Source organism: Mytilus edulis, chromosome 8 (assembly GCF_963676685.1).
Source record: "Mytilus edulis chromosome 8, xbMytEdul2.2, whole genome shotgun sequence".
Lineage (NCBI taxonomy): Eukaryota > Metazoa > Mollusca > Bivalvia > Mytilida > Mytilidae > Mytilus > Mytilus edulis.
In genome coordinates, this window is record NC_092351.1 from 46,460,075 (window position 1) to 46,469,928 (window position 9,854).

The following is a 9,854-nucleotide window of genomic DNA, read 5'->3' on the forward strand; positions in this document are numbered from 1 at the left end:
CACCATGTATACAAACAGTATGAATATAATTATTACAAGACTGTATAATTGATGCAAATGATATTTAAAACTTTAATAAATGTTTGACTCAATATTTTAATGACAATGAAAATAATACTGTCTGACTGTTTAGATCTAGGTATTGTTTATACTTTTTTTGTAAATTTAACTTTGATTTATAATTTTTTTTGGAGCAAATGCTTCTATTTTCTTTGTAATTGTTTCAATGCGATACATTAATAAGCAACCAATTTGAATGTCATACCATTTATGGTGTTCTAAAGAATTTGTTTATATATTTGCAGATTAAATAATAAAATAAACACTTTTCGTGTTATTTTAAATTAGAATTTCTTCTGTTTCAGCTTGTGTACAGTTATTCAATCCACTACGTAAGAATTCAGTGAATACATTATTCCATTCACTAAACAATTCCCTTCAATTCTAAGAGAAATCATTTTTGCAAATTGTTCTTCAATGATCTTCTTCTGTATATTTGATATGAGGGAGCGATGTAAATGAGTGGATAAAACTGGTGTTCCTTTTTTCCACAACAAAATAGTATTTGTTCAGCATTCTCCTTTCTTTTGATTAAGATATGTTGTTGCTTTTATGCAATAGTGTTTTTGTGTATCTATGATACAACTCCATTTTGTTTATGGTCATTATCATGTGATAATGTTGAAATTTCCTATTTCTTTTTTGCAGGAAAGCACACATTCCATTTCAAATTAATCCAATTATGCACTATGTAAATAAATTTCAACTATAAGTTTCCTCTTCAGTAATGACCTATTGATCATGAAAACCAAGATGTCTGATCACCTATAAATACACAAAATAAACAAATAAAATGTTATAAATGGAGAGAGAAACAGCAATAAATGTTTTTCATGTGTATCTTTCCTTATTAAAATACATTAAGTAAACTTGAACTCGAGAAAAATAAATAACTGCGATGTAGACTAGAAAGTATAAAATGCCAAATAAAGTATTCACGAAAAAATTAGTTGATTTACAGAAGTCAAGTTTGCAGGAAATTTACATCATTGGTTGTCTGGTGGAGAGTTGTCTTATTGGCAATCATACCACATCTTATTTTTATATAACCTTGCCATATTCCTATTGTGCCTGTCCAAAGTTCAGAGCCTGAAGCTTTTGTCAGTTTAGTCTGACACTAAAATTTAGTGGTTGTTGTTGTTGTTGTTTCATACCGGTCATATTTATTTTTTGTAATTTATTTTGTTATAAACTAGGCAATTACCATGATTAGTTTTACAGTTTGGATTGTTTCAATGTTTCATCTTTAGGTCTTTTATAGCTGCCTACTTTGACTATAGTATAGGGTATGGATTTTCTCATTATTGAAGGTCGTAACAGGCCTACAATTTCTTTCTCAAAGCCATGATAGTTTTCATATTTAATATACCACATCTTTTAATTTTTATAGTAATCATGATACTAGTAATCATCTTTCAAGTTCAATAACTTTTTTAAGATTAAAAGGTGCCTTACCATTTAGGTTTAGTTGGCTTCTGCAAATTTTACATTGCCTATCATTTCTGCTGTATATAATTTCTCTGTATCTTCTATAGTTCTTGTCCTATACATAAAAGAGTAAAAGTTGAATGACATCTTGCATCAATATTTTTTTCTGTTTAATGTACATTATGTATATTAATGTGTGTTTGATAAAAATCTAAACCATGAGTGCTTGATAAGCTTCTTGCCCTTATAGCTGGTCTTTAAGCTTTAAATAAATTTTAATGATCGACTTAAAAACTATGAGCACTGTGCAAATAAGACCCCTGCCCTCCAAAAAAAAACAAAACATACACAAACAGTGGTATTTATTGACATAAAACATGTATATAATTTGGCTCCATTTATAGATATATATCTCAAGTGACTATAAGTTTAAGGCTGTGATTTTTTTAACAAATCCATAAATTTCTAAAACCTTTCAAAGTTTTTGAAAATAGACAATTTTAAAATAACTTTGCAACAACTAAAGTTCCTTAACTCTGCATCTTATAAAAAAATATACATGATAAATAGGGAATGATACTCCAGCTTGCATATTATTCAACGTTTTAAAGGAACATAACTGAAGAACGGTAAAAGTTTTACTACCAAAATTTGAAATTGATCTGATTAAAATTGTGATAAAAAGTATTTATTTAAAGTTAAATAAAATTTGGTTGAGGGAAACTTAAGTTAGAAGGCGGAAACATTTTTTTTCCATTTTTAAAGAACATAACTATAGAATTTAGTAAAAGAGACACTACCAAAATTCAAACTTAATCTGTATTTTGTGATGATAAGCATTGTGTATTGATTTCATAACATTTGGTTGAGACAAACTAAATTTTAGAGAACAGGAAACCAAAAATTCAGCATATTTTCCCCATTTCTAAAGGGGCATAACTCTGATACTCTAGTACAGTAACACTGACATCACCAAAATTCAAACTTGATATGAGAATTGTGATAACAAGCTTTTGTAAAAGTTTATCATTTATAAAATATATTTAAGTTTATAAAAATTATCATGTTTATGTTATACAAAAATAATTCACCAAGTTTCATGAAAATTGCTCAAAGCATTATTAATAGTATACGTACTGGAAAAATCCCCCCTTTTATGAATAAAATCCCTAACTTTAAATTAAAAATTTAAAATCCCTAAAAATTAAAAAGGAGCTTAATTATCATGATTATATCAATAGATAATTCACCAAAGTATTATGAAAGTTTTATGATTAATGTATTCTAATTTCAAGACTATCTAAGACATGGTTTGTTTGAATTAAAAAAGTTGGAATAAAGTACCTGCTAGAATTTAGAAGAATTAGACCAAATCAGGCTATCTTCTAGATTATCAGACAATTGACTGTACATAGAAAAGAATTTTCTTTTTTCTTTTTTCTTATTTAGCTATTTGTTATCTCTGTCCTTAATATATATACTGAACTAAGCCATTTTTTCACATATTTTTTTTGTTTTTTCTCTCTTGTGACTTGTTATTTAACATAACAAAAAAAAACAAAGGCAATGAAAGAGAAACTGACAATGCCAAGGCAAAACATAAGATGCAGAAAAGAAAAACAAAACAAAACACTAAGCAACACCAACATCACCAAAAAACTAGTCTTGAATTCATGTGCTCAGTCAGTCAGTGAGAGTTCGCAGATCCTGACCTACTATATCTATGCTTAAAAACCTAAAAATCATATAGTTCTTAACATATTTTGTAAATTTATTTATACTTGATTAAAATGTTGTCATAAATAGCATAGACACCTCTGAGTTTTGAGAACCACATGTGTTAATTATGCGAGTATAATCATTGATAATCATGCACAAGATTGACTTTTAAAAGCCTATATATTGAAATTTTCTGAAAATATTGCATGCATTTATTAATATGACCAATTTCAAGAAATGCACAAAGATGTGAGATGATTTATATAATTGTAATTTCAGGAATTTACAGTAAAGGCTTTTATCCTCACTGCATTTTGCACTTTTCCTAATTCAGGAGCCAGAAGTTATGGCCTTTGTGACCTTTGTATGATTTTTATTTTAGTTTCTTTTTTTTATATTGAAGAGTTTAGTATGACGTCCATTATCACTCAACTAGTATACATTTTTGTTTAATGGCAATCTAAAGCATGCCTCACAGGCACGGATCCAGGGGGGGGGGGGGCTGAAGGTTGGACATGTTGGAACCCCCTTTCTTTATTGGACGATCAATGCATTTGAATGGGGACATGTAGTTGGACACCCCCCCCCAAAAAAAAAAATTGTCCTGGGTTAGGAACCCCTCCTTTATATGACTAGATTCACCCCAGTCTCAGGTTGCGGGATTTTCTCGTTGCAATGAAGACCCATCGGTGACCTATGGCTGTTATCTGCTCTTTGGTCATGTTGTTATCTCTTTGATACATTCCCCATTTCCATTTCCATTTTCTTTTCGGTTCTATTATAAATGAGGCTTGTTTAGGGGGGGGGGGGTATCAATATCCCATATCCCATTAAGTTTTTATCCCAATATCCCGTATCCCTATAATGTTTACCCCTAATATCCCAATAAATATTTTTTACAAATATCCCATATCCCTAAAACTATTTTGAAATATCCCAAAAAATCATTATAAATTCATTCAATGACTGGTGTAAGGGGTCTAAATTTCAGACTTTTTTTAATTGTTCAAACCGTGATGCATATGACTGTAAAATATAATTTTGATAGCATTCTTCTTTCATTGATAAGAAACTTCATCCTACACGTTAACCTATGTTGGAAAGAACAGAAAAACTCAACCCTGTCTCTTGTCCAAGATTGCTCTGACATCCAACGACTGTTTTGCCAAACAAACAGGAATGTAGGACGTCAGATCACGTCCATATCAAAAAGTGGATATTTAGCATGCAAGTTCAATAACTCAAAATTTAACACAAGAAAGCTTTCTGCTAATGTACCTACATTACACTTAAGATGGTATGGGTGTCTTCCTCCATCTTGGATTGTAAAAAACAGAGAATCAAAGGTCCAGATTTTCCATCAAGTTAGCAAAATTTGATGCAGGAATGCAGATGTTTAATGTACATTTTCATTTAAAAGTACCAATTTATAAGAATATAACTTCTAAATATTGATATTTTTGCAAATGTTAATTATTTTTGGTTGTTTTTAATTTTTTTTTAAATTGGCATTTTAAGGGGAGGTAACTCTAAAAAAGTGCATTTTCTGAAGGATTCTGTATGGAATTTTCCTATTTTGTATTTTAGCCGGAAAAAACTTACGGTGACCCTATCTTTTCTTTTGATATTCTCAAAGCAGTGTCTGAAAGCTATCTTTTCCTGAAGTATTTAACAATTCTATCATTTTGTTTAGTTTCTAATCACAAAATGGTGTTTTTTCCTGTATAATCCATACAAAATGTGTCATTTTGTCCCGTCCTGTAGCTTGAGAAAATGCGCGGTGACCTATCATTTTTATTATATTTTTCAACATGTATCAATAGATACAACGTTTTGGCAAAGTATGAACAAATTCTATCATTTTTATTTTAGACTCCCATACCACCTTAACTGAACATTGCAATATTTTTACAGCAGGCAAAATTTGCACAGCCCTTGTTTTGCAAAGAAATAAGACAACATTTGACTCTGTGATCTTGACCTTTATGAATTACATAGTTCCCAATGTTTTTGTTACTTTTTTTTTAATTTCCATCCTCACAACACATATATTAATTTACATTGATTATTTAGTAATTATTCGTTATTAACATAGTTTATACAGCGAAATATCTACTTTTTGATATGGGACGTGCTCTGACGTCCCTCGGCCCCATCTTGTCTGGCAAAACAGCCGTTGCACATCAGAACAATCTGTGAAAAGTGGAGACCTCTGAAGATCCTCGCCACGCCACATAAAAAATAAGAGGTATAAAATATCCTGTAATCATATAAAGCATCAAAACAAATGAAAACATTGACAACAATAAGGCTTAACTCATCAGATGGATACATCTAACAAAAATCTATGATTATTTCAAGAAAATTATCAATGCATATGAGCATATAATATAAAAAAAGATGTGGTATGATTGCCAATGAGACAACTCTTCACAAGAGACCACGTGACACAGAAATTAACAACTATAGGTCACAGTACGACCTTCAACAATGAGCAAAGCGCATACCTCATAGTTAGCTATAAAAAGACCTGAAATGACAAATGAGAACAATTCAAACGAGAAAACTAACGGCCTAATTATGTATAAAAAAAGTGAACAAAAAACAAATATGTAACACGGCAACAAACGACAGCCACTGAATTAAAGACTCCTGACTTTGGACAGGCACATACATACAGAATGTGGCGAGGCTAAACATGTTAGCGGGATCCCAACCCTCCCCTTAACCTGGGACAGTGGTGTAACAGTACAACAGTACAACATTAGAATGAACTATACAAATAAGTTGAAAAAGGCTTAACTCATCAGATGGATACAAAATGAAATACATCTAACAAAAACAGAGAGTGGACGTGACCGAGTACTTGTACATCCCATCAACAAAAAGACACTTAGTACAGATCTGAGAGTATTTGCAGTACAGTTACTGACAGCTAGTTCAAAGCCAATTACAACTAATAAAAAGAGACTAAATTATCAATCATTACACATCCAACATCCAATGGCACGGTAAACAACATCTCCGTAAAAATGAGGATGTGCTATCCCGTTTGAAATATTTTTTTTACAGGTAGAACCAAACTTCAAAACCAAATCTAGAATTTAGTAATGATTTTAAGTGATTTGTGGTAACTAAATCCCTGACTTAATATTATTTACCAGTAATACATAGATTTTGTTCATTAAAATCCGATATCATTACAACAGACACGGACATAGCGGAGGTGTTGTGATAGACAAACACTGTAAGGTAGTGCCAAAGTAACATCCCCATCCAAAAAAGGAAAATTAACAATAAGGAACGAAGTATGGAAAGCAAAATAAATACTTTTAAAATTGTCAGTACATATAAGCATATAAATATCGAAAATAGATCAATACTTTTCGCTTGGGTTTGGATGACTTTTAAATAAAACGACCATTAACTCAATTAAAATAAACAAAGCACTAAAATGACCTTTACTATTAATCTTTTTGGGGCAATTTTATCAAGTGAGATGTAAATATTTCTGTACTTAACTTTTAAATTCCACTTATTTTTTTTCATGTTAAATTCAATATCCTTATAAATGCATCAATATCCCATATCCCATTTACTTTTAGGACAAATATCCCGTATCCCTAAAATTAAAATGGCAAATATCCGGTATCCCAATATACCCTATACAGGCCTCATAAATATTAGAAACGAGTTTGGCGCCTTTACAAAAATATAATTGTCTGTGCTGATAGGGGAGTATGTGTGCATACCAATATTTAAATTTTCTAGGCCTTCTTTTTGAATATTTTGTGCATTTCTTGGTAAAATACTGTCAGACCTCGAGTGCTGTTTACAAAAACGGTCAAGTAATGTAGGGGAAAGAAACTAACTAAAAAGACCAAAATAAGCCACAACTAATGGGGGTCTCATTGGGGGTTCTGTTCACGGATCCCGCTTAGTTACTACTTATTTTTTTAGATTCTCGCATGATGCCATCCCGCGTACACTATGTAAGTGAACAATTCTGCTATTTTTGTAATTTCCCATGTCCCGCTAAACTTCATTTCGCGTTTTCACGGCACAATAATTTCAGGGAGGATAGGACCTTTATCGGGACTGCGGGATCGGGTGTTTTTAAGCTCTGGATTTCGGGATTGACCCTTTCGGGATACGATAATTCTTTTTTCGAATTTCGGGACCTCTGGATTTCGTGTTTTTTAAGCCCGGGATTTCGGGATTTCGTGTTTTTAAGCTCGGGATTTCGGGATCAGCACCCCTCCTACCCTCCCTCATAATTTGACTTTCATGTGTCACGTTAACAAATAATACGCCTCGACAATCCCGAGTCCCGCTCAGACCCCCCTTATAGGTACATAATGAATAGTTTACGATGTAGTCAGTAGTCGGGTCAAATACACATGTATACACTTTTAGACGACCTTAGATTCATTTCACACCGAATTAAAATACTCATTAATATTGAACATTTTAGATCACTTTACATTTAGATTTTATAACTTTTAAAATAAAGACCATATAGATTTAAGATCATTTAATCGAAAGATTATAATTTGTCAATGCGCAACTGTAACCAGGTACTGCATTTTTTTTTTTTTTGCATGCGTTAAGTTAAAAGTGCCGGGAATAGAAAAGCAAGTTAAACTTCTCATCTGGACTTTTTAATAAGTCTGTATACCGGACCTCTTCTCTATTTTGGGATTGAAAAAAAATCTAAAGTAAAAAATGCGGTTTTGAGCCTATTTCTTCTTTTTAATTTGGTAACACGTTAAGCCATTAGTGACACTAATATGGTATATTACCAATAATAAGGCCATATATTTCGGTGTGTAGAAATACCGCAAAAGACTTCTTAGTGCACTAAGAAGAAAGTTTTTGCATTAAGGACACTAAAACGATGTTTTAAGATCACAGCGAACATGAATATAAGAGGATATGATTAAATACCTCAAATCTATAAAGTTAGGTATCAATAGAGTTTGTAATTTTGAAGTTAAATGACTTTTTAATCAACGCCTGCCACTCGCCACGTGACCAACGGTTTATTGCAGATTCCCGAATCATCATGTTCAATCAACCTAATCCAATAAACAATTGTCTTTTCGTTACTTATTGATTAATCAATGGTTGTTAACCTAACGGTTTAGCGTGGTATAAATTCAAGTTTATGAAAGAAAAATAAAAAATAAATTTTGTGTTTTAAAACTTTGCCTTTGTTATATATATTTAGTTTTTAAGGAAATTGCTATGCAAGCTTTTTTTTTATTTAAAGAACCCTATTTTGAGATAAAAATTGAGAAACAAATGCTTTTGATATTTCATTTCCTTACTAACAACACAAGAGTTTACATACTATCATTATTCCTTGAAAGACATTTGAGAGTATGTGGTGTCCATGGGGTTCTTCAAAATCCGATTACAGAAGTAACATATAGAAAAACTCCAAGAGGTAAAATTATATTACGTTTTAAAAAGAGAATTATAGAATAAATCATAACTGTCTTCTATGAACGATAACTTTAAACTGGTGTCAATGCTTTTTTTTTAACAATTCATCTTTATTTCAACAATTGAAGATGAATACCATTTTATTTTATAATGTAATAAGCACTATGGGCAGGCGCGGATCCAGAGCTTGAAGTAGGGGTTTGGGGGAGGGGTTATGTGAGAAATGTTTAAAACACTAGAGAAGTTTTCATGTTATACCAGTTTTTCAATAAATGGCACACTTTTTGTTCATCCGGCATATGGTTACTCTAAATAAAATTTTAAGTATTAATTTTAATTTTATAAGGTTAATTATTTGATTACAGATCGTATCTACCCGTTTTGCAATTGTTGTATCACTCTAAGGGAGGCTAATAAAGATATATATAATAAAATATAGAGATAGCAGCCTTGGATTGTCTTAATTAAATTTGGTCCTCTAATTATCAAGTTACCCTCTGGCCAATGTTATTATTACTTGTGTATATATTTGGTGTCTTCCCGATTGTCCCACTTTTTGAAATTACAGGTAAAAAGGTAATGAAATCTTGTGGGACAATCGGGAATATGTTTGTGGGACAATTGGGAAGTTTAAATGTGGGACAATTGGGAACTGTTTTTATAATGATTAATTTGTTTTTATAGCGTGTTGCAGTTAATCAAAGGTTACTAATCAATGTAACTTATAAAATATGAACAAAATAAGAACAAATAATAATATTTACATATTTTATTTTGCTCATAGTAGGTACAATTGAAGTATCATATGATATAATATGAAGTCTTTTAAAAAAACATTTTTTTTTAGTCTAAGATGCATATTTTTATTGGCTTTGAACTAGCAGTCAGTACTGTGAGTACTCTCAGATCTGTACTTAGTGTCTTTGTTGTGGTTATGTCCCAAGCCAGGAGCCTGTAAGTCAGTGGTTGTCGTTTGTTGCCGTGTAACATATTTGTTTTTCGTTCATTATTTTGTACATGAATTATGCCATTAGTTTTCTCGTTTTACATTAGTCATTTTGGGGCCTTTTGTAGCTATGTGGTATGGGATTTGCTCATTGTTGAAGGCCGTATGGTGACCTATAGTTGTTAATTTCTATGTCATTTGGTCTCTTTGGGAGAGTTGCCTCATTGACAATCATATCACATCTTCTTATTTC

At 31.5% G+C, this 9,854-nt stretch overlaps 1 long non-coding RNA gene across 1 annotated transcript; it reads right to left on the minus strand.

Annotated features, from left to right (window-relative positions):
• Window positions 1–252: 252 nt before the first annotated feature.
• On the minus strand, window positions 253–7,049 carry LOC139485755 (uncharacterized). Its single transcript, XR_011655383.1, has 3 exons — window positions 6,960–7,049; window positions 1,516–1,603; window positions 253–825 (listed from the first exon to the last, which is right to left on the minus strand). It is a non-coding gene; the product is annotated as an uncharacterized lncRNA (long non-coding RNA).
• Between the last annotated feature and the right edge of the window lie 2,805 nt (window positions 7,050–9,854).